At 43.5% G+C, this 26,632-nt stretch overlaps 1 long non-coding RNA gene across 1 annotated transcript; it reads right to left on the reverse strand.

The window, feature by feature from the left end:
• LOC133264041 (uncharacterized) lies at positions 1–26,557 on the reverse strand. The gene is made up of 3 exons (XR_009741599.1): positions 26,255–26,557; positions 2,360–2,474; positions 1–108 (listed from the first exon to the last, which is right to left on the reverse strand). It is a non-coding gene; the product is annotated as an uncharacterized LOC133264041 (long non-coding RNA).
• Positions 26,558–26,632: the final 75 nt, after the last annotated feature.

Raw genomic sequence — 26,632 nt, forward strand, 5'->3', positions numbered from 1 at the left:
CTATGTCCAAGTAGCAGCTGTGCTTTAAAACAATGGGTGGACAGACAGGATCAACTCCAGAGGATGTCAGTCAGAGCCATCAGAAGTCTGGAGACCACATGCCTATAACTAAATATTAAGTGTAAGGACTGGCTTAGCACAGAAAAGTACATAGCCCAGGAAAGAGTCAATACATAGCCTATTAGTTACAAAAACAGCAAATGGAAGAGAACAGTCTGTGCAGCCATGATCCCTTCAATCAGGGCAGACAAAGATATACCTAAATTATACCAAATGAAATATAGGTTAAACAGCATGGACAAATTTTATAGCTGCAGGGGTAATTAGTATTGAATGAATTGCCTGGGGAGATAGTGATGTTTCCATCGAAGGGAGGTTTTCATAAAAGGTGAGACAAACAGGTGTAGTTAATCCTCCTCTAGGGTGGGTGAAGAAACAAGATGAGCTTGTGAGATCCCTTTGAGACTTAGCTTGTAGTCCAGAGGAAGCACTGAGAATGGTGAGCAGCTTCAATTCCTCCTTTTTTCTGCAAGTGAAAATAAGAGCGCAAGTGTGTTTTTAGAATACAGTCCTTGACCAGCCCCACCGTCCTCATTTACCCAACCTTTCCCTTCCTCATCCTTTCCCCTAGCTCAAGAGAAAGCCTATTAGTTTTAGGTAATTCCACATTCTCAGGCAGTCCTTTTTCCCAGTGATTCCTCCTGGAGGATTTAACTATCTCATCACCACCACCACCCCCCCCCTTGCCCAACGACAGCTTCCTCTTTGCTAAGTGATTATCATTGAGGCTCAGTCGGTGGTTTTCAGTGTTTCTGCTCCTGCTCTGGTAGTTGCCCCTCTCCAGCATTCTGCAGTGGGGCTGTGGGGCTGGCTCACAGCCTTAGGGACAGCTGCTACAAAGACAGTGGGAAGCACATGGGAACAAAATAGGTGCATATTTTCACCAGCTGTTTTCCAAAAGAGCCTTCTGGAGCTTAACGTATAGGAAGCACTTTGCACCCAGCTAGAGACAGTCCTTCCTCAGGCTAACAAAACAAAAATCATCCAATCTCCACGTAGATCAATTATTGCATAACAGATGATGCTGCATCAAGAAAAACCTCTTTCCCATGGGGAATGGACCACCTCAGAGTGACGCAAGGCATAGGCCTGCTGCTGACTCCCGGGGCCTGTTTGATAGAAGCCTTCCCGCCCATTTCAAGATGGGTGGCAAACCAGTTGCAGTCATCTCCTCCGTCCACCAAGACAGTAGCTGACATCTACGTTAGCCATGATTCCTTTTCAACATGGCATTTCTGTTCACACCTTGATTTACACGCCAAGGATGATAACTTCTTCTAGCTAAAGCATGTGCCAGTTCTGTCTGGTTCTGCCCCCACAAGATTTGGGAGTTTATCTTGAAGCTAGCTTTAGTGATGGATTACCAATGACAAATCATTCAAAAGGTACACTCCCACAGGAGAGTTCTGCCTCCTGCAGCTTCTTGTCCATCACTCTGTTTCTCCAGAAGGTCCCATGTCTAGGAGTCCTAATCCTGCAGGAAAATTTATCTAAGTTGTCCCTATAATCAGGTGTATAAAAGTGTATAACTTTAAGGCAGACACCACATTCCGCAGGCAAAGAGAGCACTTCATTTACAGTGTGAAGCCTGCAAGACAAATTTTCCTTTAACCTACCACCTGATAAGTAAAGAACTTTAGCACTGCTGTCAGAGTTCCCTGAAACAAAGGCTATAAAGAAGTAGGATTTGGCAAGAGCTGCTGTCATCTGCTAGACTGCCTCTTTGATCCTCCTTACACTTCTGTAATCATGCCAACATCTCTGCAAAACAGAACAGAGCTGCTGCATAAAGGCAATCTCCTTCTCACTTCCTTTTTAACTCTGATGGAATTTTTGCTTGGTGACATTTCTTTTTACTCACTAAGAAAACTCCCGCACCTCCCTCTCCACAGTCTCTACCTCTTTATTGCAGCCCTGCTGTTTAAAGCACATGGAAACCATGACTCAGAGAAGTAGTGATGACTAGGAGATGTGACACTGGTCTGCAAGTGAGGAGATCCACACACTGAAACTGATTGAACATTTCCGTTGTGCTGCTTTGGACTGGGAGCTCTCCAGAGTCACAATTGGTTAATATGTATTTCCCTAGCACATTCCCTGTAAATGGTCCCCTGAAGCAAAGGGTATTGAGGCACTTGAGAGGGTGGTGAGGCACTGGAGCAGGTTGTGTCCTGTGAGGTGTCCCTGACCATGGCAGGGGGTTGGAACTGAATGATCTTAAAGTCCTTTCCAACCGTAACCATTCTGATTCTATGAAACCAGGGTTCAGTAATCCAGACTGTTCTCTGTCTTTAGGGACTGCTCAGACCATATCCTGGGCACCATAAAAATGAAGAAGAGTGCAGATAAACTGATCTCCAGTGTATGCACACCAGTCCAGACCATGGTTACTCCATGCTGTGTTACAGGTATTTCTTCTGATTTCTCATTGTATTTTCAGCACCATATTATGTTGCACAACAGCTGAAGAGTAATTAACAAAGTCAAGTAGGCAACCTTGTCCTGAAGAGTCAGGCCTTGCCAAGACCTGACTCTTCTATGCCAAAAGCTGTGACAAAATTCCAAGCAGCCTCTTCCAGGGGCTCACATTCATGTACTGCCAGTATCAACCTTTCAGAATGTAGTTATTGAAGACATCTATCAAACAATATTAATAAAAATTCAGGGAGTTTTCCCCTCTAGTACTCATCTGATTTCTCAGCCCTGAAGGTAAGCATCACCTTTTCAGTTCTGTCATTTCCAGAGCAGGTTCTTCATTTTGAGCATTTCAGCATTACTAACTGTGTGCCTCTTTGTCAACCCGTTATGGAAGGAAAATGAACATGAACTGTGCATTCAACATATTTAACATTTTAATGATCTAATAGACATCATTTCCAATGTAGTGTTTCTTGTTTCAAGACCTTTAATCTTGACAATCTGAAGCATGTCTTTAGTAGCCCAGAAATAGTCTTAATTGTGAGGGGATCTATGCAGTAGCTTAATACTAAGCAGGCATTAATGAGGGAAGTGAACCTGGGAAATGGAAGCCTTTCCTAGCTCACCACCACCCGAGCAGGCTTTGAGCTGCCTGACAGAGAGGGCTTAATTTCAGACAGGTGGCAAAGCTGGGAAGCCAGGAATCTCCTAGGCATAACTCCCATTAACTTTTGTACCTGTTTCCAAAGGGAACTGTCATTTCATCTGCATTGTTGCTGACATCAAAGTGTCCAGCCAATCCAGCTCACACAGCCAGTTATACGGTCAGCGGGGAGAGAACAGGAACTAGATCTTTGAAGGCTTTGGGCCTCCTGCTGTGCTTAGATTATGATTTAATGCTGAAAAGTTGGCATGGCAACCAAATGTCACAGCCAAGAAATGGGTCCAGAAGAGGGCCAAGCAAAAGCGCTGCCCAACTCCTCTGCAGGCAGATCTGTGCCCTACATACACTTGTTGTCCACACTGCCGTAGCAGCAAGGATTGCATCACAAGGAAGTGTTAATAATAAACTAGGCAGGTCTGCAATAAGAGAATAGCAAATTTCTCCAGACCTCTTGAAATGGACCCTGGCATCTCATTCAGGCTCCTTTTGCTCCATCCACCGATTGCCACACGTTGCCAGGAGACAGTCTTGCTCCTCATTAGGACTCACCAGTAACTGCCATTGTGCTCTCTCTCCATGTCCCCCTCCTACCCTGTCCTGCTCTTGATCCCCTCAATGACAGGAGCCTGGCAATGCCCCATCTCAGTTCTGACACAATGGCCTCTTTTGATTTGGAGGTTTTCAAAAGCTTTTTACTTTTTTACAGTGATCAGCCGAACAAAATCCCCAAGCTGCACAACTCCAGACCTGCAACACACAGGCTGGAAAAGGGATGTGAGTGCCTTAAAGAATGGGGCTGACCTATGGGGGAATTAGTGAAGTACAGTGTGAAGGACCTATGTCAGATGGATCACAGACTAATCACTTGCTGCGTGAGCACTGTGGCTGCATCACCCAAGGTCTAAGATACTAAGCTTGGGCTTGAGGCTGGTGCACACAAGGTATGTCAGCCTTATTTGTGCTGGGATCACTTTACAGCATTAAAGTGTACTTGTGGCTATTTAAATGCTCTCAGGCTTTTCTTTCATCATATAGGGCTTCAGAAACTTCACTTGCCTTTGGATATTGGCAAGCTTAGTCCCATGCACATCAGAAAATAAGCCATTCATTCTTCAGCTTCTTCAAGTGCTTTCATTATACCCCTAAAGGAAACCTTTTGGATATAGACTCAGTATAAGCCAATACAGTGTCACCTTCCCGAGCCTGCTGGTACTAGTGCCAATCTCTTACTTCAGAGAGCTGGGCTGTTAAGCAGATAAGTGAAGTTAAAGCCTAATCAGTTCCAGGGTTTGTTTGCCAAGTACTGTTAGCCAGGGATCAGTTTATGCTGCCATTTGGCATCATCTTCCATGGTCACAGCAAACTGAAAAGTGGCAATTGAGGAGCAGACTGCCGTTGTAGCAGAGACCTCAGCACCAAAAGGCTCTAAGAGAACAGAGTAGCTAAGGTATAACTGGAGAATGCAGTGCTTCAGCTTCCTCGGGAATCTTGGAAAGCAAACAGAAAATGAGCAAGGATTTGAATGCTCTGTTTGCAGGGACTTAATCACACAGCCTGTCCCTGCACCCCTGGAGAGGGCAGTTCCTTTACATGTCATTCTCAGTGCTGCATCCAGAAGGAAACCTCAAGTCATCTTTCCCTGGATTAGAAATCCTTCACTGTCTGCAACTAAAATAAACTGAGTATCCAAACTCCATCATTCCCAATGCTTCTTTTTTTCACTCCAGCATTCCTGTTCCCTGTCCTTAACTCCCTGACCACTGCTTTTCCCTCAATAATGTCACAGTTTTCCAGATGCTCCTAGACACATATCAGCTCTTTCACCTCTCATGTCATGTAACCAGGACAAAATAACTAAAATAACTTTAATTAAGTGGACAGGCTAATTAGACTAATTTATTTAATTTCACCAAAACTTCACTCTTCTGTTTCCAATTCACTGTGGCACCATGGGACACATTCCTCTCATTCTTCCCTCCCATCCCTAGGAGCAGTGATAAACAACTTGCATGTTGTTACAGTTTCCAGGCTTCACAATTGAGAATGACATTGGAAAATAAGGCATCAACCTCAATTTACCACTTTCACAATCAGAACAGAGTAACTGTGTTGTGAGCCAAGACCAATGAAGCAGAGGAGCAGATACTCTATCAGTAACCCCAGCTCTGTGCCTTACTAGCTGTAAGGCTAGTACAAAATCAAAGGGGAATTTCAGACTACTCAGACAGCAAAGTAACTCCCCAGCCTGGTAGGTGGTATAGTAGGTACCTGAACAGTGCTGCAGTGCTCACAGAATAAAGGTGCACTGGCAGCACCAAGCTGCTAATCGCACCCTCTCTCACCTTGCAGTCCTAATGACCATGTTAGGAACCAAATTAGCCACATTTATAAGCCACACTGGAAGAGCTGCTTTATTTACATTGCTCCATGAGATAATTGTTCTACTTCATCTGAACTTACTTGCCAACTCTGCTTTTACTAACCTGTGGAACTACATACAGGAATCTTTTGGGCACACCAAAGGCTTACCATAGGCCTAGCACAGACAAACTGCAGGTCTCCATGCACAGGAAGGGTTATGTTTGTCTGTTGCTGCCTGCCCATCCCCCTTCTTTTGACTCTGATTAAAGATACTAACCACACACTGACCAGCACGTGGACAGCCAGTAAAGTAAGTGCAAGGACGTTCACAAGCACACACACACACACACATACAGGCCAGGCTTTGTTCCAGTCATGTTTACTCACAAGGCAAACAGTTACACATTGTTTCTGCTTGATAAATTGTAGCTGTCCAGCTAGGAAAGATCCAGTTCCTGCTGGTTAGAGCCATTTTTATTTCTTACCTCCTCACCCTCCTTCTGCAGTAACTTACTTACAAATCCAGCTTTCCCAGGCACAAAAAGAGCAAGTACAAGCTGCCCCTTGGCTTTCTTCCCACTTTGAATTGACACTGACTTAACCAAAGTCCCCACCTCGAGTGCCAGAGAGGTAAAATCCTTAGGAAGTATGGCTTCAAAAGTGAACTCACGCTTGACAGCTGTCTCAAAGACGTTAAGGTCCTGGACCTTTGTTGTTACTATTAGGAGCAAGAGAAGAGAGAGATCCTTTCATAGTCCCCACTCAAGTGCTCTCAGCTTGTCAGACACTAGAGAGCAATGGTGATTTGATAGTGTGGGAGCATAGTCATAGGAACCTCTCAGCTATTTCCTACCTAATTACTCATTTGCCTTGCATAGCACCTAGTGTAGCAGGTACTGAGCATCCACTGTACAACACCAAATGTCATGTATAACTCTTTAACACCAAGCTCAGAAAATGAGTATGAGGGTGCTCTACCATCAGAACAAAGCCACTCCTTTTCTGTTAGACAGACATAGGAAAGCAATACCAAAATGCCACTGTTTGATTTATACTATCTTTCCATCAAGTAAATTCATTACCTTTTGTAAGACAATTTACTGCTTTAGAAGGATGTTAAGGCTCTACCACAGCAGAAGAAACACAAGTCTTAAGGAGCTGATAGTGTTCACATAGAAGAAATGGCAGAATCAGACTGGTGTTAAGTGAGATAAGTTCTGTTACAGATCTGCAAAGAGAACACAATAGTCCCGGGAATACAAAACCAAACTGAAATTCCTGAGTCACTGGCACCTACAGTCTTGTTCCTAAAGACACAGTGGATGGATGATGGCAGAGCGGTGGATGTGGTCTACCTTGACCTCAGCAAAGCATTTGACACAGTCTCCCACAGCATCCTCACGGCTAAAATGAGGAAGTGTGGACTGGATGATCAGGTAGTGAGGTGGACTGCGAACTGGCTGAAGGAGAGAAGCCAGAGAGTTGTAGTCTATGGGGCTGAGTCTAGTTGGAGGCCTGTGACTAGTGGAGTGCCTCAAGGGTCAGTACTGGGACCGGTATTATTTAATATATTCATCAATGATTTAGATGAGGGAATTGAGTGTACCATCAGCAAGTTTGCTGATGACACTAAGCTGGGAGGAGTGGCTGACACGCCAGAAGGCTGTGCTGCCATCCAGCGAGACCTGGATAGGCTGGAGAGTTGGGCAGGGAGTAACTTGATGAAATATAACAAGGGAAAGTGTAGAGTCCTGCATCTGGGCAGGAACAACCCCAGGTTCCAGTATAGGTTGGGGAACGACCTGTTAGAAAGCAGTGTAGGGGAGAGGGACCTGGGGGTCCTAGTGGACAACAGGATGACCATGAGCCAACACTGTGCCCTTGTGGCTAAGAAGGCCAATGGCATCCTGGGGTGTATTAGAAGGGGGGTGGTTAGTAGGTCGAGAGAGGTCCTCCTTCCCCTCTACTCTGCCCTGGTGAGACCACATCTGGAGTATTGTGTCCAGTTCTGGGCCCCTCAGTTCAAGAAGGACAGGGAGCTGCTGGAGAGAGTCCAGCGCAGGGCAACAAAGATGATTAAGGGAGTGGAACATCTCCCTTATGAGGAAAGACTGAGGGAGCTGGGTCTCTATAGTTTGGAGAAGAGGAGACTGAGGGGTGACCTTATCAGTGTCTATAAATATATAAAGGGGGAGTGTCACGAGGACGGAGCCAGGCTCTACTCAGTGGCAAACAATGATAGGACAAGGGGTAATGGGTACAAACTGGAACACAAGAGGTTCCACTTAAACTTGAGAAGAAACTTCTTCTCAGTGAGGGTGACGGAACACTGGAACAGGCTGCCCAGGGAGGTTGTGGAGTCTCCTTCCCTGGAGACATTCAAAACCCGCCTGGACGCATTCCTGTGTAAGATTATCTAGGTGTTCCTGCTCTGGCAGGGGGATTGGACTAGATGATCTTTCGAGGTCCCTTCCAATCTCTAACATACTGTGATACTGTGATACTGTGACACCATATCAGATAAGGTCCATCCTAACATGCTTGTTTGTTAGCTTCACTGTTCTGTCAGGAAGGCAGTTTCAGAACCTCTTCCCCATCTTGGGCACCTTTCCGATGAACCATAATGTGTTCTCCTTTGAGTACTGTGAATTCAACCATCAGTTCCATTAGCATTTGTAGAGAATATGACTGCAGCAAGGACAGAGTTAATCCAGGTAAACCACAACCGTGACCCAAAGTGCACTAAGCCGCATTATCTCTTCCCATTGCCCACCATGGGGCTTGGGCCCTGTAATTGCAGTGAAAAAAAATTATTGGGAAAAAACTGAGAACACAGAACATCCCTAGAGACAATAATTTCTTTCGGTGGGGGAGGGTTGGGAAAGGGTGGGGGGTGGAGGGGTGAAGACCTAAGAGCACAGGATTGGCAACTGGTTCCACCCCTCTGGGTCACCAAAGGCAGATCCAGAGTTCTGAGGATTTAGGCAGTCCATGCCACTACTAGAAAATCAACTCCAAATTTCCATTTTTTCCCCTTCTGTAATTAAAAGCTAATGTTCTTAACCTCCAAATAGCCACAAATGTACAGGGGAGTCCTTCGGATCATAATTTAGAGCTGAACTTGTACCGTCCTCCAGAACCCTGACCTTGGGACTCCTGACCAAACAGTAAGTGTTTAAAGCAGTGCAATTTAAGGACTATAAAGCACATCACAAAATGCAAATGTAATAAGCAGAACATGATCCCAAAGTTCTTCCATTATTAACCCCACCATCAGTATACAAACCAAACCTGAGACAACAGTGTTAACACTTCCACTGCATTGTAATTAACATGTTTTTTAAAACTTCTTTTGCATGACAAACTTGTGTGCAAGAACTCAGAGCTGGGTGACCCAGATGTCAATCTCCCCTTTAGAAGAGGAAATTGTGCTTGTGGGCACTGGTGAGGGAAGGCATGCTCGGCTTCAGTTGCGTGCAGCTAGCTCATGCTAGCAGATCTCATGACTGCCCCTCTTGCTTGTGCTTCCAGTTACTAAGAATTCTATAGATAAACTTCATTTTATCTGAAAGGAGGAAGTTACTGCCGGATGCAGAGTCAGGAAAGACAGCAGCCTATTGCACAGAGCAATAATGTTAGAGGAACACTCCTTTTCCCATGCAGATTGGAAAACAAGGCAATTAACTGCTCGAGTGCCATGCCATGCCACTACATCCTGGGCTCACTGCTTCAGGAAACTAGAAGGGAAAAACCTTTTCTCTTAGAACTAAACAGGAGAAAAGTAAACTATTGAAGCTCTTTGATAGCCTGCACTGACAGAAATTAGAAACCTTAAAATTAGAAGCTCTGAGGAAGTGATTCTGCACCTTGCACTGCAGCAAGTGTCAAGCCTTTCCCTCTGCTCTTGACTCTTGGACTTAGTGATTAGTCAAGAGCACAATGCCTAGAGAACTGATAGCTGCTGAGCCAGCTCAGCTGTCAAAGGTCAAGGCAGCTAGAGAAAGCCCTGTACACTAAAGAGTTGATCACACAATTGTTTCAAGAGTCACTTGGGCTGTCTTTGGAGGGCACTTGAAAAACTGAGCTGATTTGAAAGAATATAGATAACCAGGACGTTCTCTTCTCACAAGTGCCGTACTCAGTCATTCTTTTTCGCTCAAGTAGGAGGTTTGAGGGCAAGTGATATCCCGTATCAGGCTGCCAAAAATTATACTTCTGACAGATGGCTATGTTTCTGTGGCAATAAAACACACAATGTCCATCCCTGTGCTCAGAGTCACCTGCTCAGAAAGTAGCTTCAGATGGATGCATGTCGTCACTCTTCCCGGGAAATGTCTTAAGCTAGACGAGGTATTTCCAGACTCTTTGGTTGGAGCATTAATGCTGGGCAGGCTGTTTGAACTCTGCAAGCTGCTTTAGGATGAAAGTCCTCCGGGACTTGCTCACTTTAAGGAACCAAGGCCCATCGACTCAGTCTTTACACAATCAACGACTTGCCACTTAGCCAGCCTCTACAGGGGCCTTATATCTGCATATCCTGATAAGATAAGGGCACATCAAAGGTGTGACTAACTCCATGGTTGTCTCTCTGAGCTCCTTTAGCTTTGTCCCTACAGCGTTGTTACTTTGAAGTACAAGTAGTTTGCATAAGTCCTTCAGGGCAATCTCTACCTTCTGTTAAGCACAGTCTAGCTGTCCCTCTGCCAGAGATAAATTACAGCACAAGCCCTATGTGGAGCTTGGAGGAAGAATCCTGCCATAATGACTTATCGGCACTAACAGGCATCCTGCTCTAAGGCACTAGTCATCCCCGGGTTTAGGTGCCACCTCACTAATCTCTTGCAGTGCTTCACCGAGTGACTGTCTAATTCAGAGCCATAGTAAAGCCTGAGCCAACATCCCTGTTAGTACACATGTTCTCTACGGTTCATTATTTTCTGCTGAAGGCCACCTTCCTCATTCCTTCAGGAAAACAGGACACTATACACAAACATCTTGTAGCTGATTCAGTACCAAGTCCAGCAGTTCCCAAGCACTTAGTGCAGGTTAAAAATCTCTCCAGTTCAGGAATAAACTGATGCCTCCTGCAGGCTCTGCTTGAAAGGGTAGCAGGCACTAGCTACCAGCAGTAATGAAACCAGTAGCCCTTATTGGATTTGCCCCTAAAATGAATTTAGGATTATGACACTGATGTGCTTTTGCTTACACAATTTAAGGTTTCAATGGAGCATTTTTCAGTTACAAATATAACCAAAAGAAATACATGCCAGCAAAGTCACTGGTTCAGAACGAGCTGCAGTAAGCATCAGTGCTATGATGCACAGGCTGAAGGCATTGCACAAGCTTACATCCATATCCAACAAGAATTTACACAAATAGCTTACAGGAGAAGAGAATTAAGTCACAAATAGACTTTATTTCCCTTGAGCAGACTCCCCACAAACAAAATAAAGAGCAAGAAAGCAGCTCACTTTCCTTTGTCCCTTTCTATTGTTCATGGGTCAGACCCAGGCACCTGGCTGATCCTTGCTCTGGAGGAAGCCAGGCCTTTAAAAAGGCACTCACACAATCATGCTGGGAGTTACAGGGATAGCTGCTGCTTGTTTGGCATGCCGGGTGACGAGGAACAGAAACCCTAACACATCCCATTTGGACACTGAAAACAAATAGTTCCACTTCCATAACCTGTTCCTCACAAGTTCCCTCTCTGGTGGAAAGCATGTTTTTAATAATGTAAACCAGAACTGAATTGAATCACATCTCTGGGGCCTCCTAGTGCAGTACACCTATAAGTGGTATTCGCAGCTTCTCTCTTTCTTTGAAGCTCTTGGCTCTTAACACAAAATCTCTTTCTTCCATCCCTTCATACCAGCTTGTTGGACACCCACGTGCTATTTTATGCAGGTAACAAAGTCTTTGGCAGGGTGCTTGGGCTAAAGCACAGGTAGCTGTAGCCAGAAAGTGAAGTGATTCCTCCCCAGATTTGGGGTTCCATCCCAAAGGTAGCTTCTGTTCTTGAGCCACAGAGTCAATCAGACCAGCAGAGTCACTCTGTAAGTGTAACCTAATCTTCCATTCTAAGGTCTTGATACAATTTCTGGACAGGACATGGCTAAACAAAGTGATCTGCACAACCTCAGAGCTGGTGGCAGTCTGCTGGTCACATCGGTTAGCATGTTGTGTGTCATCCAGTGGTGTGTAAACTTTATTATTCTAAAATAATAAATTATTTTCATTTATTTTAAATAAATTATTATTCTATTTATTCTATTCTAGAATAAATTATAGCATTCTATTCTTAAATAAATTATTATTCTAAAATAATACATTATTATTCTAAAAGAAAAGTCATCCACTTAAGAACAAGGGTGAAGCGTGTTTCATGCTTTCTGACCTCAGAGTCTTTCTGTACACCTGAACCTAAGAGATGCCATCAGCTTGTCCCAGTGAGTCCTGTTTATAACAATACATTTCTCTTATCAAATCAAATACCTGGAAAAAATGGTTGGCAATGAAATGATAAAATCTACTGGAAGCTACAGAGAAGTTTATTTTCATCATTTGAAACCACCTTGGTCTTCTGCTGTGCAGAGAATTCAGTGTTCTGAGAGGGCTATTTTTGTGGGTGACAGAGGGGGAGTTGCATTTCTCTTCACACACTGAGCACATTGACACTAGATGCGCAGAAAGCAAGAACCATTCCAGACAGGGAAAAAGGGAAAGTAAGAGGAGGGCAGGGAAGAGGAGAAGGAAGGGGAAGGAAGAGGAGGGGAAGGAAGAGGAAGGGAGGGAGCTGGAGAGAGGAGAAAAAATCCAGCTTTCTGCTGATTCAGGGACCCAAAGCTCATGTTCTGCAGCATACAGACTGGTGCACCTTTCCCTGAAGAGAAGGCTGTAGCTTACAGCAGTTCATGTACGAGCAGCAGGATCAAGGAGCCAGCCTCCTAACACAAGCCCAAAGAACATGCATTTTAATTTCACATGCACAGCCTGCATGTGTCATTTCAGGTGGTTTCTAGAAGTAGATGGGGCATGGTCATAATCATTTGGTAGCATATGCTCTTCCTGTGTTTGGAAGCAGGTTGTCCAGTGATGCTGTTGGCATCATTTCCAGTCTGGCCGTCAGGATACTATACAGGGGATGCTGTTACAGCAACAGCCTCGAAAGCCTCAGCTGACACTTCACTAGCAGATTGATTTTCCCGGGATGCTCACAGTCTTTTGATGTAAAGGTACCAAGATAAAATGGAGTAACTGGATCACACAGAGCCATTGTGGACATTCCCATTCAGAAATGAAGTTCATTTATCTTCCCTTACTTTAGTGCACATGTAAGAAGAGAGAAAGCAGGGGACTTTTTAAGGGTTAGGAGACTGAAACTGAGAGCAATAAGGAAAAGCTTGAAGTGGCAAGTGTCTAGAGATAAGAGCAATCCTTGTATAATAGGCTTGCAAGTCAGATAAGTCACAGGTATCACAAATGCATTGGCATGGTTACAGCCACACAGCTCCTTCCTTCTGTGAATTAAGATCACTGCAGAAGTTTAGCCTTTCAGTCATAGCCTTTCTCCAAACATTTATGGGTACTTCCCATGGATGAATGACAGGGTGAGAATCAATAAGCACTGTTCTTCCTAACTCAGACATCTCAAGAAAGAACTGAAACTTCATGGACTTCAGTTGCAACTGTCCATTTAGTTTGTTAAATGCCAGATCTCTTGTGCAAAAGCAAGTCAGCTTCTTAAAGCCAATTTAGATAATCCCATGATCCCTGGAACAAACAGGCAGGATTTCCAAGTACAAAGATGGCCTGTAGTCAGCATCTCTGAAGTTGAAAGGCTCTTTATTTCAGGCAATCAGCATAATTTCCAAGTTTTCTCAGAAGCTGATGTAAAGAGAACCTCACTTCAACCTCCTTTTTGTAGAGGGTATACCTTTTTCACCTAACGTGCAGAGCTCCTCCAACACAGGGTAGTTGTTCTAAGACACACACACAAACACATCATCTACCCAACCTGCCTTTGAAGCTGTTATCCAAAGTCCATTATCCATTTTGCTGAGGAGTCTTTTTCTTTTTCTACCTATAGTGAAAGGCAGTTTGCAGTTCATCCCTGGTGATCTCAAACTGACAGGCCAGCAAAACATTACATAAAGCACAAAAGAGTTTGCTTTCCTTGGCAGCACACCCAATTCTGTCATATTAATGCTCTGCCAACAGCTATTGTCCTTGACAAGTGACTCTGCACTAGCAGAACAGGATCCACTGAAAAAAAAAAAGAATAAAAAGCTTTTCATATGCTACATTGCATCTTCTGAGCCTTTAGGAAGGTTACACTGGAAAGTTCACATCCCCTGGAAAACAGAACTATTTTACAAAGCTCAGGCTCAGCACTTTGGCATTGGAAGAAAGAAACACTGTCCAGGAGAAATCAGCCACAAGATGGCACAAAATGGAACCGAAGAGACCTAGGCAGACTCCACAGAGCCAAGCACGACACAGTAAGTTGGTGGAAGAGGCTGTATTGTATTTGTGCTCCTTGAGGTTCTGGTTTGCTTCTTTCCACAACAAAATCAATTGTGGAGAAGGGAAAGCAGCACATTCACATGTGGGGAATTGTCTCCTCCTTTATAGCAGTTAAGCATGCAGCCAAGTGACTGCACGCATCTTTACTTTTGTTTATCTTTGCTTGGAAGAGAGCACAGAGATAATGAGGAAAGCATATTTACACCATACAGGGATGGGCAGTCAGGTTAGCAGAGCAGTCAGTCTACAACTGGGTTCTTGAGAGGGGAGGAGGTAAAAAGCACTTTGGGGAGCACTAAAAAAACATTGAAATATCCTGTCCAGGCTCCACTTTGTTAATGTCCTCTCATTTGTGATAAAATAAAGTGCAGAAGTGTTCCCAAACCATAGAATCATAGAATAGTTCGGTTTGGAAAGGACCTTAAGATCATCTAGTTTTTTAAAAAAAGAAAATGAAAGAACATTATATGAGTCATAGAAAACTTCCCCCATGCATAAACAAAGCTGAAGGGGTATTTCTGAAAGCCAGTGAGACCAGAAAGTACAGAACTGGTATGTTTGGCACCAGTACAGGGCACTTAACCATAGGATAGCTATTAACTTCTGTAGAGGGACTGCATCTCAACAAGGCCTTGAGGAAGTCTGTAAGCACTAATTTTCACCAAGGAATAGAACTACCTGAGTGAGCCAAAGCTGTGCTTCAAAGAGATGTCATTCCACAGCACCATTTGCTCGTCAACATGCTATGAGCTGCTGTCTCCACAGGAGACATTTGTGTTCCCTACTAAGAAGTTAGAATGCGTTAAGCTGGAGGTCAGGATGTGTGTTAAAGGCAGATAAACCTAGAAGTTAAAAGGATACGCAGCCATGCTATGCCAGCTGCTTCTGAGAGGAGAGATCTTGGAGCATGAAAAATCAAATTGTTCAAATCTCCATTTGCTTTCAGCTAGACAAATGTCATATAATCACAGAATAGTTTGAGTTGGAAAGGAGCATTTACCACTTCTTTAGACAACCTGAGTCAGTGCCTTACCACCCTCAGTAAAGAACTTCCTTATACCTAACCTGAACTTCCCCTGTTTCAGTTTGAGCTCACCACCCATTGTTCTATCACTGCAGTTCCCAGTGAAGAGTCTCTCTGCAGCATCCCTGTAGGCCCCCTTCAGATATTGGAAGGCTGCTCTGAGATTTCCATGCAGCTTCTCTTCTTCAGGCTGAGCAGCCCCAATTTTCTCACCCTGTCTCATATGGGAGGTGTCCTGGCACTTTGTGTCATCTACAGAAGAATCTCTCCCCTCCATCACTTTCATTCTGCTTTTAAGACAGCAGAGAAAAGGACATGTTCCTTTCAAAGCACCTGTAAATCATGACATAGAATATCATGTGTCTGTCTTACTTTATTGCTGCTGTTCTTATCCCTTTCTTGCTTTGGTGTATTAGTCAAACCTTCCTTTTTCTGATGAAATAGCAAAAACATCCTCTGCATATTTAAAGAAAGTAGATGAAAGATAACCTCCATAAAATGGTTTTGCTCTGCTTTTGTGGGAGAATGTGTGTGCCCAAAGATGGACATTTGTGAACAAGATCTGACTTTTATGGAAACTCATTGTCCTTGTAGACTTTAAACAGAAATCCATAGTAACTGCGCTCTGACTTTTGTAGCTTCTACTAGTCTTTCCACCGCCCTTTTCTCTTTTCATACTTACACAAGACTGTGCTTCCTCTCCCACCCCAGGAGATTGACTATGAGTTTTGAATAAAGTCACTTCTTTTCATAAACTGAGAAAGTGTTCCCAGTTTTGCAGCTGAGAGTCACCTATGCATGTGCAGAGCTTTAAAGACATAATTCTTAAAGGTGTCTGGGGATTTGACTACTCAATTAAATCAAGAGAAATGAAGTGTTCCAATGCTCTGAAGTGCTTTGGAAAAATCTTCTGCTAAATACAGCGGCTTAATAAAGATCTAAAATTACACAAAGACATTTTCATTTTTATTTCTGAACAAAAAAAAAAAAAAGAAAAAATTAAGGGTTATTTTCACACAGTGGAAACTTGACAGCCATTAAAGAATGTCACTAATTTGCACAGAGGCAAAGCTTATTCCATGCTTCTGGACTACAATCCAGTTAGTAGCCCTGTTGTTGCTTTCCTGAATTATGGTCTTGTAAAGTTTAGGTTGGGGCTTGCTGTGGTTGCTTTTCTGAGACCTGTTGTGCTTCTGGTGTTTGAAGTAGTGTGGGACTGTGCCCTGTGTTGCTGAGGGAAAAGCCCTGCCTGCTGACAGCCAGAACTCCTGGCTTGCCTTCTTTTAAGTGCCCTGTACATCCTGCTTCTTCATACAGGCCTGCTGAGCTTCAATATATCACCCAACAAAACAACAAAAGGGCTTTAATAAAATGGCTGAGAAGCAGATTCCTGCTTTCTATGACGTGTAAGGTAGCTCTGTATTTCTAAATGTATTTAAAGTTTAAGTGTGGCTGTAAGTAAGGATTTGATTGCTCTGTAAATTGTCACCACAATTCTTAGCTGGTGTATCCAACAGGTGACTATAGTCCCTTTAGAGAGCTTTGCTACCCCATTACTGTTTATATGTTGAAAGCTTTTTAATTTACATGGGTTTTAGCTAGTCCCTTGGTTTCTTTCCTTTTAGAGCTGCACACATGAGCTTGATGAATCATGTGGTTGAGAAACGTGAGAATCAAGAGAAATGAGAGATGTGAGATGTGCTGGTGGGTCGTTCTGTTATTAATAAGCTATCTTTTTACTATGCAGAAGCTATAAACAACAGATTATTTACTGAAAGACAGCTACAGAAATATGTATCTATGTCAAGTTGACCATGATATTTAGATAAAAATTACTTGCATAAATTTGGAAGCTCAGAAAATAGCTGAGGATTGCAAAACACATCAGTCTTGTAACATCTTCATGTTTTTCTAGACACAACCTGTAAAGTGGTTTGGCTTAAGTAATAACTCAATCCAGATGTTGGCCTACAATGAGCGAAAGTACTTACTAGGCAGAGTAATCACCCGGTTTCCTCAGTGATAATTCATTAGATGCCCATCTTGTGAGAAGGGAATGCACTACTCCAAACATTAGCAACTTTGCAGGAAGCTCTACATCTTATCAAATGGCTTGCTTGAACAAGTTGCTGACACTCACCCAGTAATGACATCAAGCTTTTCCTTTGCCGAGTATTCATGGTGTGGGAAGGGGGCAATTAGGACTCATTTTACTTTGCAGACCAAAGTTTCCTGCAATCTGAAGTATTAACTAAGCAAGATGGAAGTCGGGGTGATTTACTACGAGAGGTTGTACATTCTGTCAGCAGGCAAGTACTAGGGAGAGGGGGGAGATTTGGGATTTCTTTACTTGGAGAGTATGGAATTGAATTATTAAGGAAACCTCCTCTCTCCCAGAAGCCGGCTAGCTGGCATGATTTTTCACCTGAGAGCTCCCTGCAGACATTTGCTTTTGCTCTAGGTCTAGGGACTCTTCATCAGGGACTGTGGTAATAGGATAAGGGGTAACAGGTTTAAACTGAAACAAGGGAAGTTCAGGTTAGATCTAAGGAAGAAGTTCTTTACTGTAAGGGTGGTGAGGCTCTGGAATGGGTTGCCCAAAAAAGTGGTGAATGCTCCATCCCTGGCAATGCTCAAGGCCAGGTTGGACAGACCCTTGGGTGACATGGTCTAGTGTGAGGCATCCCTGCCCATGGCAGGGGGTTGGAACTGGATGATCCTTTCAAGGATCCTTGGGTCCTTTCCAACCCAAACTATTCTGTGATTCTATGATTTCCTGGGTGCACTCTAATGATCTTTACACAGTCATTAAATTCTGCAATACTAAGTCAGGAATTAAACTGGGACCTGTGTCATGTAGCCCTGTGTCATGGTAATTCTGTGTCATGTCATATTACCCTGTGTCATCGTAATTCTGGTAACTGCTTCCTTGCCATTGCTTTCCAACTGGTGGAAAGTGGAGTATGCTGGAGAAAATATGCCAATAAAGCTACCTGTGTTGCTGGAAGAACACTTCTAAACCTGTTAATGGACATACAGAAGGACAGGACATGAAGAAGCTTGTGTGGAAGATTTTCAAAGCAGTCTGAAACATGCTGTTAGAGACTTGAAGTGACCTCTTGTTTTCTGTGCAGCTTAGTGCAAAGCTCCCCTTCTTGGCTCTCTTCTGAGCATCATTATCTTGTCTTCAGTTCTGTAAGCTGAAGTTAATTGACAATACTGATAGCCAAAGCTGTTTCCCCAAAAGGGAGTGCATGCAGGAAGACATACAAATCACACTTTGGATGGGGAGGATATTTCTACTGAGGGCCAACCCTTAAGTTGCAGCAGGAAAATGCTGGCAAAGAGTGTTAACTTCCCTTCCCACGTGCTGTCTGGAGACTCAGCTGTCTCTTTTAATCTGTTCCCTGCACAGAAGGATATTTGTTGTCAAGGTGGAAGCCAGACCCACAAAGAGAAACTTGTCACTGATTTTTCAAGGGTTTATTTTGTTCTATTGAATTTTGTGCTGAGTTAAATACAGCAGCCCCTGGTGCAAGCAAAGTTAATTGTTTTATAAGGCCAGTCTATAGGGAACATGGTGGAGATGGCTTTTATTAAAAAGAACCTGCAATGATTCCATTATTTAATTCACACTGAGCAAGGCACATGCTAAAACAGGAGGGTATGGATTAAGTCCTGGACCTTCAAGTATGGCCATGAACATGCCTTCCCTCTAATGCAGTTTCCTGGCAGCAAAGAAGTTTAGTGTTTCAACATGAGTACCTGCATCAGCAAGTCTTCCCATGTTCCTGCAGGGAATATTTTCTGGAATGCTCTGAGGGGCTTCCAGGCTGTGTGCCTGCTCACCTGAGCACTGCCTGATGCTTGCATGTGTCCCATACTAGGTCAGACACATGGCTGAGAAGTGCCTTGCTGTACTTCTCTACTAGGTTCAAGAGGTGCTTTTGGCAGTACCCCGTGGACATGTGAGGGGTGTGCAGCGGTGGGCTGAGTAACCTGGCTCTGCAGCCAAGCCATGGGAACCAGGGAGAGCTGTACTGCCTGTGTGAAACTGGGGAGAAGATGGAAGTCCTTAAGCAGTTTTTTCTCAAGACAGTTGCAGAAGCAGCACCTCCTGCCCTGGTCTCTAAGTAATTCCTTTGTTTTTATAACAGTTCAGGAACCACAGCAGTGCTCATGACTTTATTTCTCTGGTGTGACATGCGCGAGCTCTGTGATAAAGGAATGCTGTGATCAAGGATTTTGAGACCCCACTTGGAGCACTGTGTGCAGTTCTGGTGTCCCCAGCAGAAGAAGGACGTGGAACTATTGGAGCAAGTTGAGAGGAGGCCGTGAGGATGATCAGAGGCTGGAGGACCTTCCATATGAAGACAGGATGAGAAAATTGGGGCTCTGATTCTGTAATTCTATAGATGATTCTATATTCTATGATACTAAAAGGATGGGCACACGTTCTTGAGAGCAGCTCTCTTAGAAGAGAAGCTGGATCCTAGATCTAGTATTGCGGAACTAACTAGATCACTGTTTCTCCCAGTCTGATGCATTGACTTATGTTCCATTTCCAGCGTGCTTCTTCTAGTGAGGTGACACCACCTGCTGGCAGCCTGCAAAGCTGTCTCTTTCTCTGCCTGCTTGCAGCAGCCACCTGCCCAGAGTCGGTGCTCATAGTGCACTAAGGCTCAGGCAGGGAAATTCAGACAAGGCATCAATTAAGTTTTGTCCTAAATGTATTCCCCACATCTTGGTGGCAAGGTTACACACAGGGTATAGAACCGTAGGATCATAGAATATTTTAGGTTGGAAAGGACCGTAAGATAATCCAGTTCCAACCCCCTGCCATGAGCAGGAACCCTTTGCACTAGACCATGTCACCCAAGGCTCTGTACAGCCTGGCCTTGAGCACTGCCAGGGATGGAGCATTTACCAGTTCTTTGGGCAACCTGTGTCAGTGCCTCACCACCCTCACAGTCAAGAACTTCCATATATCTAACCTGAACTTCCCCTGTTTCAGTTTAAACCCATCACCCATTCATATGGGAGGTGCTCCAGCCCCCTTATTATCCTCATGACCCTCCTCTGGGTTTGCTTCAACAGCTCCATGTCCTTCTTACTCTGAGGACACCATAACTGCACAGAGTGCTCCAAGTGGGGTCTCTCCAAGTGCAGCAGAGCAGAGGGGCAGGATCACCTCCTTCAACTTTCTGGTCATGGCCAGGACACAGTTGCTTTTCTGGGCTATGAGCACACACTGACAGCTCGTATATGGATTTGAATAGATGTGATGAAGGTCTCCATGAAATCCTGACTGGATTTGGCAGTTGGGAGGTGAAAAGCAAGTACTCTCTTTGTCTGCTCCTACTCTAGGATTTTGTAGAAGGTCATAAGATCACCAGCAAATGGAAGATGACTCTTGTCTTCAAACCCTACTGCAGAGATAAAATAATGACAACCCAGGGAGAAAGTGCAAAGGTGTGAAAGCCTTCATGACTTTTTATTACAGCTGTGATAGCATGAAAAAATACCACAAACAAAGACCAGTATCACTTCTCCTGCCACAGTAACAGGCATTTCCCTTCTCTGGTAGCCTGTTAGATTTAGGGTTTTTTTAGAACGGCCTATTGAAAACAGCTCCTTTACAGACTACGTCCTTAATTGTGCAAGATGATGATTAGATTAGCAGCAACTAAAATGAGAGGCGTAAGATCAAAACCAGACACTCATGCAAAAGAGGGTTATTATTTCTGTGAACAGAAACACCCATGTGGAAGTAAATGTGCCCATGGAGAAACTGCAGCCATGAGGAGGCTGGTCTTGCAACTTGGTCCGCACGGGAGAAACAGAAAAGCGCCTCCACCATGAGCTGAGAAGCTGCTCTGTGTTGCAGTTACTTACTCTCCATATTCTTTGATTTATGCTGGCCAGAGTAATACATTGTTGCCACGTCCTTGAGAGTTTGTTGTCGCTTCCACCTTCGGTTTCAAAATTGCAGGCAAAGCCTCTGTATAAGCATCCCAATTTCTTTCTGCTGTGGTAAAAGATACTGGGACAATCCTGAACCTTGTCTATAAATCTTCTAACTGTGTCCTCCGGGGCTGGTGAAATCTGTGGCAGGCACTGCCCAGCTTGAAGGTGGTATCAAACACAGTGGATTTATTAAAAAAGAATGTGGGGTTTATGCAGTTAGCTGACAAGAACAGCTAGGAAATGGGGATTGGAGGAAGTTTGACTGTTCCCATTGCTCTGAAGTTACATCACGTTTCCTTAATGCTGCATAGTTGCTGAAGATGCTTTGAAAGTTAGTACTTTCAAAGATGCTTTTCCCTTGCAGACAGCCACAGTCTTTGTATTTGGCAGTATCAGCCTCTGATTTAAGCACAATTTACCCAGACCACAGCATGTGGCAAGATAGCTATCAGTGTGGAAAGAAGCATCTGTTTATCCTGGTGCTTAATGAGAAAGCAGTGAGTGTGTTGCAATTTAACACTTAAATATTTAAGAGCTTTGCCAAGTAAAGGTCACTGAACAGGTGAAATGTAACAGTATGTGTGAAAAGTGCTGTTTTTCTAAAGATCAGGCTCTGCTGTTGTTAGCGCATGTTCACCCCATCTTAGATATCATCCTAAATGCTGATGTGTGGAGGTATAGATATCTCATTCTCCTTTAAAAACCAGCTCCTATGCTCTCATTTGGGGGGGGGGGGGGGGGGGGGGGCAGGGATTGGGTAGAAGGTTGTGATTATTTCAATGGAATTCACAATTCAACAGTGAAAATTGGTGCTAGAAAGAAATAAAATGAGTCAGACTCACCTATTGGAAGTTTTCTTTTTGTTTTCCTTTTTTTTTCCTCTCTAATTTACCAAAGGAGTACGTTTTTTAGGAAGCCGGCTAGAATTAATGGCTTGTTAGAAAGGGAAGGTTGGTAGGTTGGTGGCCCCTGTTATGATTTTACTGGCAGTGGTTTAAACAGCTCCTGGGAAAATGAAGAAGTGCTTTCATTGTAGGTGATGCTTTTAAGTTTAGATGAAGATTTCACTTCCTAAATTCATTAAGATGCCCAAGTGCAATTTCTTCTCTAAGGAATTCAGGTCCAGGGATGTTTTAGATAAGCTTGAAAAGATTATTATTTCAACTACAGAAATGAAAACAAGTGTGTGCAGAAGGATTTGCCCCAGGTCACCTATATTTAGCTTCATTATTTTAGCAGAGCCAACTTCCTTAAGAAAATCTGAGGTTATGATGGAGGCTTCCATTGGAAAATACATATAGGTACATGTATAAGCTGTAAATAGATATAGATACATATATATATGTGGTATTTCCAAGTAAATCCTGTGCTGTGTGACAGCACAGCAGATGGATTAAATGCAATGATGGCCAACTCTTGAGGGGCAAAGTGGGCTTGGAATATCCCAAAGGGTACCTCATCAGTCTCTGAAGTGGGTCTGCAGCATCTGTGCATACTTGTTGTTCCTCAGGACCTGAGTCACTCTCAGTGCTTACACCAGTCAATGAGCCTAGACTAGGAACATGCACAGCTAGGCAAACGGTTCAGTTGTTTCAGTTTGCAGTCAAATTAAAGGTTTTCTTAAATTGATGTAGTGTGGTCCATGAATTTTAAAGGCTTAATGCTGAGGGGTTTGAAATCTTCAGAAGCTAAGTCAGTGATGACAGAACAGTGTTACTGCCTTTATCAGCTCATCTCTACTTTCAGCATGCCGCAAGGTGGTCAGCAGAAATCATCATCTCAATAAAGCCTCAAAAAGCAGTCTTAATCAAGTGGCAAGCTTCCTTTCAGTTGAGGTTTGCTCCTAAAGTGCAGCACTGTAACTGGCTTCTCATCAGTGTTGTGGGGAGTCTTTCAAAGCAAAAAGAAGGAACAAGTACGCTGTCACTGCATCATACCCTCTGTTCCCCCACTCCAAAGTCAGAGCTGGTCTACCACAAAGCAGCCTCCAGTTTCTCTCTCTTCTGAAAGCTAGCAGAAAGATCCCCTATAGGAGATTTCTCTAGCTGTGTGTTGTTACTGCATCGTAAATTTCAAGCTTTACTTTTTTTTCATCCTGATATGAGTCATTATAAAATAGAGAATTCATCTTCATTTGGGGGTTCAGTGACATCAAGACTATTGCAAAAAACAAGAGTAGCTGATTTATCAGGAGGAGAATTTTCCCATTACACAACTATGAACATAGTGTAAATACTGGTTTTATAAAAGATACAATTTTACATGTAAGGCAACTATTTGAATGAATCCCAATAGAACAGGTAGAAACTGTGGTTTTGGCACTAATACATCACTTGTTCAGGAAGGGCAATGGCTCTCAATGCTCCAGCCCATTCATTTCAGTGAGAAAGCCTTCAGGGTCCCTCTGCATCTTTGGATATGGAGTCCTCCTTCCAAAAGAGCCACACTGAAAGCTGATTGCAGCATCTTTAGGGGACTGCCAGTGCTACTGAAGAAGCAGCCTCAAATTTTGATGTTGAGAAGGCCTTAAGATGTATCACATTGATGATCTGTGTTAACTCAAAGGTCGCAAATCCAAACTTGAGTTTTCCTATGTGAATAGCATCACTGCGTTGTCTTGTTAAGGGAAGGGGCAGTGCAAGGACAACTTTCTTCTCCGCTTTTAGATTTGCAAAAGCACACAAGTCTTAATAGGTGGTGGAATGCATATAGTAAATTTATTCTGAGAAAGCAATAAATGAGCTTATAGTTTGGTGTGGTGTTTTGTTTTGGTTTTTTTTAGCATTTATTTGACTATCTTTTAGCAATAAAAAGACGGTTGGAACTAGATGATCTTAAGGTCCTTTCCAGCCCAAACCCTTCTAAGAGTCTATGATTCTAATAAGAAAGAAAATCCCCTGGTTCTATACTCTTGCTACATTTTAAAGCTGCGCAAATGTCACATTTTGTCCCATAAGGCCTGTTTCCAAAGATAAGTCTTTGTATCTCCCAGCAGAAGTTGTTCCTGCTCAGGGACTGTTTCATTTAACAGTAATTGTGCATCTTCCTATGGAGAAATGCACATGCTTTCAGACTTCCTTTTATTCTGCCATGCCACGTGGAGAAGAGGTGCTTAAGATTAGTAAAGCAGCAACTTAAAAAAAACAGGTGGGTTTTTTACAGGTACAAGCAGTACCTTTAGCCAGCATTTCACAGAGGCGCACACAAACACAGAGAAGATTAGTGAGCATGAAAGGCTGGGTACAAGCATATAAGACTGGATGTCCCCAGTTCCCCTGGCTTCAAATTTCTGTCTGGTTTCTGTGGAAACCTCAGCAAAAATGAATTCCCAAACCAACCTTAATTAACACAGTGAAGTTTATAATTTCCCACACCACTTTACACATGCTTGAGCTTTTCTGATTGAAGTATGATTACACAGGGGTTCTTATAATGCATTTTTGTAAGAAAATACTTGTATTATCACATGCATCAACAGGGGTGGTACAAAACTATCTCCTGGGTTGGGGGCAGGAGGTATTTACAGGCTTTGTAATTTTTTTCAATGCCCATCCAGTTCTAAATACAGGAAAATGGCCTTCACTTCCTTTTTATTAAGGTTTGTCTCAGTCTGTTATTTTCTGGTTAAGACTGAAGGAAAACTAGTTTGGCTGGTCCTGACATGGAGGGAAAGTATCACTGTAGAAGGCTGGTGATGTGGAAACTGAAATAAACCATGTTGAGTCTCATTTAGCTTTAATGAAAACTCTGTGTGTAGCTGGCAGAAAATGTCAAAGAACTGAAAGAGATCAGTTGAGGGTAATGGAGAATGGTTTCATCCTTGCTGTAACTGAACTGCTCTCCCCATAGGTCCGTGATCTGCAGGGGTTATCTGAAAGGAAGCACAGTTGGGTGCAGGGGGTAAAAAGGAAAAGCAAAGTGATATAAGTGGTTAGTGGCCACAGTCTGAGGCCATCTGAGGCTAATGCTGAATATCAAGGTTATAAGAAAAACATTTTTTCACCACTGAGTCAAGCTCAAACACTTCTTATAGAGTGAGGGAAGTAGAGTGAGTCACCTCACTAGACAAAGATCATGTGGGATATTATCAATAGGAAGATTTGTGGTACCAAGCATTAGCTCTTTCTGAAGGGTCTGTCCTTCTGGAGGCTCAAATGCTGCTGTTCCTGATGGGTATAGGTACAGATCTGAAGCCAAGAAAAGCCTTCATTAAATGGGAGTCAGATCCGAAGGTGCTTGAAAGCTAAAACTGCACATTTCTGTGCCTTTGTTGGGCACATCACAGGCATGGCTTGGTAGAGTCATGCTGTGGTATTACTTCATAAACACTGCTTCTGCTCACCCTCTGTGGTGTGTTTAACAGGAGCTAACATATTCCTTTTAGGAACATGCTGAGATGTGCTCACGAGGAAGCTGATATATGTAAGTTGCTGCCTGCAGCCAAAAATACCACCTAGCATAATTACGTCAACAAAAGCTATCAGTAAGAAATACACACTTAGAGATAATAATTGCAATGCCAAGTTTTCATTATTTTAAATACTCTCTCTCTTTCCCTCTGGAGCTCTTCTAGGCATGTCTTGCCAACCAAGACACGGAGATAATTACGTTTAATAGTAGCATAAGGATAACTGAAAGTCACTGTGCCCTCCTACATGATTCAGTACAGCAACACACTGAAATTGAGCTTGTAACATATATATTCACAGGGTAACTTTTATATTGCATTAATAAGCTTTGACACTAATGTTAATTCATCATTGGAAGAGACATGACAAGTAGGCTGATTTAATATTCATTCAGCACTGCAAGGTTTCTAGCATACGCAAGTGAGATTTTTGTTACTGTTTGACAGCTTGGGATATCTGAATGCTCCGCTTAGTCACACAGGAGGTGCAGGCACAGCACCACTCTTCCCTCCTTTGTCCTGGTCCTGATACAGAGAGTGTTTCTTTGAGCAAAGACACACATGTTCAACCTTCCTGCATGTTTTAGTTGAGGTCTCTTTGCAGGCATTGCAGAGAAGTGAAGCAGGCAGAAGCACAGAAGCGAGAGAACATGGATTTGTTGGGTTGAGAAATGGAGCAACTAAGTCACTGTTCCTGACAGACACAGAAAGGGTTGCAAAGAACTTGGAGGTTGTTGCTATCTAATAAGTGACAACCTAGCCTTAATCTACAAAACTGAACATCACAAAGTTGAAATGGCAACCAGACTTGTTTTAATAACGGGAAAACCCAACCAAGGAAGGGTGGATTTGCACAGGTCGGGAGAAAAGGAGATAACAGCTCTCAGAACCTATTAACTGCATCACAGAGGGCTGGTTTTCTCAGTCTGATACTTCACCGAAGCCGAGCCTTGAGCAGGAGCGGGGCAGTTTTCCGGGCGAGATGTTTGCTTGGGAGATTGCCTCAGCATTTGGGGAAGTTCCGGTCTCTGGCGTGGTTGTTCGGTCATGTGGACGCTAGATGGGGCACCGAGTCTGTCCATCCGGGAGCTGAAACCTGAGCAGAAGCTCATAGAAATAGTAGATATTTACCTGGCAAATCTCTCATATGAAGACGAGAAGTAGGAGGTGTGGGCGGCACCAGCGTTACTTTTCATTCACTCGCAAT

The sequence above is a fragment of the Pezoporus flaviventris genome, unplaced genomic scaffold (genome assembly GCF_033815535.1).
Source record: "Pezoporus flaviventris isolate CSIRO_AGI_PZ_B2104156 unplaced genomic scaffold, CSIRO_AGI_Pfla_v1 ptg000002l, whole genome shotgun sequence".
NCBI classification, from domain to species: domain Eukaryota; kingdom Metazoa; phylum Chordata; class Aves; order Psittaciformes; family Psittacidae; genus Pezoporus; species Pezoporus flaviventris.